General features: G+C 39.8%; 1 protein-coding gene across 1 annotated transcript in view; it reads left to right on the plus strand.

Annotated features, from left to right (window-relative positions):
• Window positions 1-5,054, plus strand: part of SNX19 (sorting nexin 19) — a 58,965-nt gene extending 53,911 nt beyond the window's left edge. The window contains exon 12 of the transcript XR_002126047.1: window positions 4,142-5,054. The gene's annotated coding sequence lies outside the window, so the exon portion shown is untranslated. The remainder of the gene's footprint in view (window positions 1-4,141) is intronic.
• The last annotated feature ends 946 nt before the right edge of the window (window positions 5,055-6,000 follow it).

Genomic DNA, 6,000 nt, shown 5'->3' on the forward strand with positions numbered 1-6,000 from the left:
CCGGCACCAGTACTCCAGCTGGGGAGCCTGATATGGGGCTGGGATTCCTTACTCCTCTGGGGGGAACCTCCATGGCTGAGATATCCCTCCTCATTCTCAACTGCCACATGGAGGCTTGGGGCCAGCCCATTTCATGTCCCCACCCATCCTGCCAGTCAATGTGGCTTCATTATATCCTTAGTTATAATACTTATGTTCAGCTAGACTTCAGATGATTCTCCAGGTTGATTCTTCTATAATTTAGTTGTAATTGTATTCATGAAAGGAAGCAGCTACAATGTTTATTTACTCCACCATCTTGTCTATCAACAGTGACTTTAAATGTAAATAGATTAAATGCTCCAATCAAAAAGGTGACTGAATGGATAAGGAAAAAAGACCCTTACATATGCTGCCTATAAGAGACTCACTTCAGATCAAAAGACACATAGAGACTGAAAGTAAAGGGATGGAAAATGATATTTCATGAAAATGGAAAGAAAAACAAAAATCTGGGGTAACAATACTTAAACCAGACATAATAGACTTTAAAACAAAAGTTATAACAAGAGACAATGAAGGACCCAGTAATCCTACTTCTGGGTATTTATCAGAAGAAATCCAAAACACTACTTCAAAGGGACATGTGTGTCCATATTTTCATTGCAGCATTACTTAAAATAGTCAAGATATGGAGGCAACCTGGGTGTCTATCAATGAATGAATGGATAAAAAAGAGATGGTACATATGTACAATGGAATATTAGCCAGAATGAAATCTTGCCATCTGCAGCAACATGGATGGACCTAGAGGGTATTATGCTGAGTGGAGTCATAGGAATACATAGGAAGTCAGGCATAGGAAGACAAATGTCATATGATTTCACTTATATGTGGAATCTAAAGAACAAAATAAACAAAAACAAATTCATAGATACAGAGAACATTTTGATGAGTGCCAGCTGGGAGGGAAGGGTTGGTTGGGAGGGGACTGAAAAAGGGAAAGGGATTAAGAAGTACAAATATGTAGTTATAGTCATGTGGATTAAAGTAGAGTATAAGGAATATAGTTCATAATATTGTAATAACTATATATGGTGTCAGGTGGGTACTAGATTTATCAGGGTGATCACTTCATAAGTTATATAAATGTCTAATCACTATGTTGTACACCTGCAAGTAATATAATATTGTATGTCAACTGTAATTGAAAAATAATTATTTAAAAAATAAATAATACCCAACATACACTGTCTACTCCCCAGTCCTTGACCTTCACCTACTCTCACTGGGATCAGAAAAAAACAAAAGAATCTGAGTGCAGAAAGTATTCTCAACTTCTTCCCCACGTCAGACACAAATTTGTAAGAAATGCAATCACAACGAAGAGAAAGACTGATTTCTCTTCTGCTTGCTGACTTCTTCATTTATTTTGAAAATCCTTTTGACCCAGATTTAAAATTCTTTATTTCACACCTTCTCTAACAGTTCATTAAGCTATGTCTAAGATACTACAGGAAAGTTCCTTAAAGCCAAAGTAATAACCTTCAAGAAAAGAAAGGATGGCATAAAGTCTTCCTTGCTATACAGGTGTTTGCAGTCATCTCCACCACATTTGCTAAAGCAACTGTTTTCCCAAACACAATAGATCAAAAGTAGGCAGCTGCAATAAGAATGAAAACTAATGAATCTAAGACATTTGGATTAGCTGCAGGTTGGCGTGTTGGCCCTGTAGGGATACAATCTGCTGCTACTGGACCCTCGATCAAGCCTCCAGACCATGATTTAAAAGAAGGCAAGAGCAGGTAAAGGAGGAAGGAAGTTCAGTCTGAGAATGAAAACTCATGCATTGCAGGAAGAAAAGGAAACTCTAGACAGTTTAGTGCTTTGGTCATATATTATCTTAGAGTAGGCCTGCATAAGAAGGGTCCCATCTGCTGTGGAATATGAAGTCTGTGCCTTGTGCCAGTGCGCTTTTGCAAAACACATGACGTGGAATCATCTCTGGAGCCAAGATTGGTTCTATATCTACCCTGGGGCAGGTTGGTCAGTCTCCAGTGTAAACCTCCTTGGAATTAACCACTTACTCCAGCGTAGAGCACCAGATAATTAACACCAGATCTGTTCCAGACAGCTTTGTACATCCTGCATATGGGGGAGGACCAAGAAAAGTTTCCTTCTCAGTGATCTGTTGGGATGAGATAGAGAAAGCTGGTGCTCTAATGTTTGAAACAAGTCATCCCCATGTACAGGTGTGTGTCTTGCTCAGATGTGGGCTTGTGAGTGGCATATGGCATTTACAGGGCAAAAGTTTTTCTGGACAGATAATGGGGGAGATAAGTGTGCGTGCGTGGATAGCAGTAGTATCTGTGGCCTTTATGCTTGAAGAGCAGGCCTATCTGTGCACCTCGTTTTAGCATTCTGGAGGGAATTGGGACGAGAGCTTAGGTTTCAGCAAGCTCCACATATAGAGGTCTTGGTTATGGAAGAATGCCCACTGTTGGGGTGGGATGACCTGAGTTCTTTATAAGATTGGGGTTTCTGTGGATTTTTTCCAAGTGATAGAAATTTTCCTCTTCTAGTATCTTTCATAGCAGGAAGCCTTGGACTAGAAGTTTGCCTCATTCAGTTCCTTCTCCATGTTTATTCCTGAAACCCTTTTCTTAAAAACGAAACCAATAACAAAAGCTTTTGAAAAGAACTTCATATCTCTGTCATTTCTCCTTTTCTTGTGCAGCTCAAAATTGCTTTCTCTCTATCCCTAAATTATTTTCCTGTAGTAGGTTACCAATCTTCATGAGTGACTTGACTGTGCCATTAGTCTAATGGTCTTTTGGATCAATTAATTTGAAAATCAGTTTAAGGTTGCATGTAAGCTTGTCCTTAATTCCATGTTTGACAGTCTATGAGAAAGATTACGCTAGTTTCCCTTCTGTAAAATCCGAATAACCACCAACACTACAATTAAACATTTGGATAAATTCTTTACATCTTCCAAACTCTCCACACAAAGTTATGGCCTCAATGTTTGTTGCCTCCCCCCCCCCCCCCGCCCCAAATAATATGTTGAAACCCTAGCTCCTGATGTGATCGTATTAGTGGTGGGCCTTTGGGAGGAATTAGGTTTACTAGATGAGATCATGAGGGTGGAGTTCCCGTGAAGGGATTAGTGTCCTTATATGAAGAGGAAGAGACACCACAGCTTCCTCTTTCCTCATGTGTATGAAGAAGAGGGAATACATGGTAAGAAGTTGGCCACTTACAAACCAAGAGAAGAGGCCTTAGAATGAAGCTACCTTGCTGGCACCCTGATCTTGGTCTTCTCAGCCTCCAGAACTGAGAGGGGGGAAAATTCTGTTGTTTAATCCATCCATCTATGGTGTTTTGTTATGGCAGACTGAGCTAGACACACAACTAGAAAGTTTAGCCATGTCAATCTCTTCCCCTGATTTTAAGTCCAGATTCTGAGACGCAGAGAATTTAGTGACTTGTTGAGCTTTCCAATGAAAACCTGTTGTAAAAAACAGTTCAGACATTAAGAAATATAAAACAGCCTCTGGAGATATTGCTAAAGATTTTCTTTCCCTCAAATCACCTCTACAAGTTCAGCCTCCTAGAGAAACTTTCTGAAAACTGGTGAGAAAATGCTGAATAATTAATGTTCAAATGGGAAATATGATGTGTAAAAAAACCCAAAAAACTTGCTATTTGTTAATTGCACCTGTTCATAATACTATATGGCTTTTACCTACCTGCACTGATAAGCAATATGTAATTTTTTAAAATGAGATATAATTAAACAAAAGTTTTTCTTAAATGGGCTGGATTTATCACAGCTTGCTTGAAACATACCCAGCTGTCTTCGTGGAGAAGCACATGGAGTAGTCAAGTGTCTGTCCTAACCTGCCCCTTACGACATGCCTGTCTTAACCCCTTGAAGGCAGATTGTCTTGTTTACTATACTATCTCCAGCATCAAGTACTACACCATGGCTCCTTATTATTTCCTATCATCTCACAAATTCTCTGGAGCCTTGGTTGGTTCTTCTGTCCTCTCCACCTAGGCTCGTAACAGACTTTGCCTGCACACAGTTGCTTGATCCATAAACTAAGTTGGCAGCCTTCTTGTGTCAGTGAGTAATATTTTTCTTTCCTTCTGCTAGGCTTGGAATCCTTGTCGCCACCTAGCAATTTCCTTTCCATCTTCCTACACATGCAATGGAGCCTGCACCCCTCAAAGTCCCCGTAACGAAACCAGATGACAGGAAGAACACCAAGTTCCACGTGAGCAAGGCGAAGCCTTAGGCTTTGGTTTCCTGCAGACGGCCCTTCTGCTGTGACAATGCACCAGCTTCTCAGTTGGATATGGAAGGAGGGCATCCTGGGCATGTTCGTCGCTGTAGCAGCCTCACCTGAAACTGGTGACGCTCTGAGGGACCTGTTGCCACAGTAAGCAGCTCCCTCCTGACTCTGATGCCTTTGGAGACTTGCTGTCTAATCTAAGGTGGACATGTCCCCAGAAGCAGACCCCAGACTGGCAGCTCTTAACCATGACCCATCTCATAAACATATATTCCAAGCTGGAACTGCTTTGCTGCTGCAGCAAAATGGCCTCTTTATTACCACAGGAGGAATCTGATGAATCCTGGCCTCAAAAAATGGTGTTGATTTCCCCCCCTAACAGACATACTCTTCAATCTCCAACCTAAACCTTGGTGAAAGGTTGCCCCCTCCCACATACCTTTCGATTACATTTTGTGTTGTGTATCATGGTAAGCTACAGCGGGAGGGAGCAATAACAGGAAAGGATTTGAATTATCTTCCTGTCAGTGGAGGAGAGCCTCTGCTACCAGTTATGTGAAGAAGGAAAGCAGGGATGGAGGGGAGCAGAAAGGCAACTTCATGGAGGTTTTGTTGATATTTAATGATGGTAATTGACTGTTTCAGCTCACAGGAACACACAACACCCTAAATGAGTGCACATTTCAGTCTTAAAGGGAAGCACTCCTTGCCTCAGGAATATGCACACTTTTTTGCCCAAATTTGTGCAGGAAAAATAAAGATGTGCATTATACATGGGTAGTACTAATTCCATGTCTATATAAATGTTTTTTATTCTTTTGTTTATGCTTATGAGTTAAAAGTGTAACTCTAGAAATCAATGATATCAATATTCAAAAAATTGGGTTGTCGAAAAAGTCATGTATTTTTTCTCTGTTTTTCATTGCAAAAATGTGTCATGACTTTTCCGACAACCCAATAATACCCTGGAATACGATAATCAGTTTTATTGAACTTGCAACAATGAAGATTTCTTGATCTTCTATGATGGGTAAACATCATAAATTTGTTACGCATACATAAAATTTCTTGTACCTTGTATCTGTTCTTGTGTTTTGTAATTATTTGTTACATAAAATTTCTTGTACCATAATATGTTAAAAAATAAATGCTAAAATTCCTTTATAATACAAAAAAACAGTACCTAAATGTAAACAAACAAAAATTTTAATTAAAAAATTGAAATGAAAAATTTTCTTCCCTGCAAGTTTGGGCCAAAAACGTGGATGCGCATTATACACGGGAATGCATTATACATGGCAAAATACGATAATGGTATCCATGAGACCCATATAGAATTGCACTTACTTAACTTTTTAGGCTATTAAGGAAGAGAAGGAACCATCTCAAAGATGAGTTTTTTTAAAATCTGACATTCCTTGAAATTGTCACAGGGACATGATATGAATCATGAACAAATTCCCACTCACCCCAAACTTGCCCAGAAAGAAAGCAGTGAAATGGGGCTGAACACACATTTGCCTGGGCATCGGAGGAGCTGGCTTTCAGTGGTGGGTCATAGTGCTCATAGACAGATCTCTTCACTTCCTTGGACTTAGGTTTTTTCCTTCTAGACAGAAGTCAGATTGAATAATAACAAAGACCTTGTCCAGCTCTATAACATCAATTAGAGTGTTAAGACCCTGTCTTTCTGCTCTTGGCCAGTTTCTGGAACAGTGTT

Source organism: Hipposideros armiger, unplaced genomic scaffold (assembly GCF_001890085.2).
Source record: "Hipposideros armiger isolate ML-2016 unplaced genomic scaffold, ASM189008v1 scaffold_330, whole genome shotgun sequence".
NCBI classification, from domain to species: Eukaryota; Metazoa; Chordata; class Mammalia; order Chiroptera; family Hipposideridae; genus Hipposideros; species Hipposideros armiger.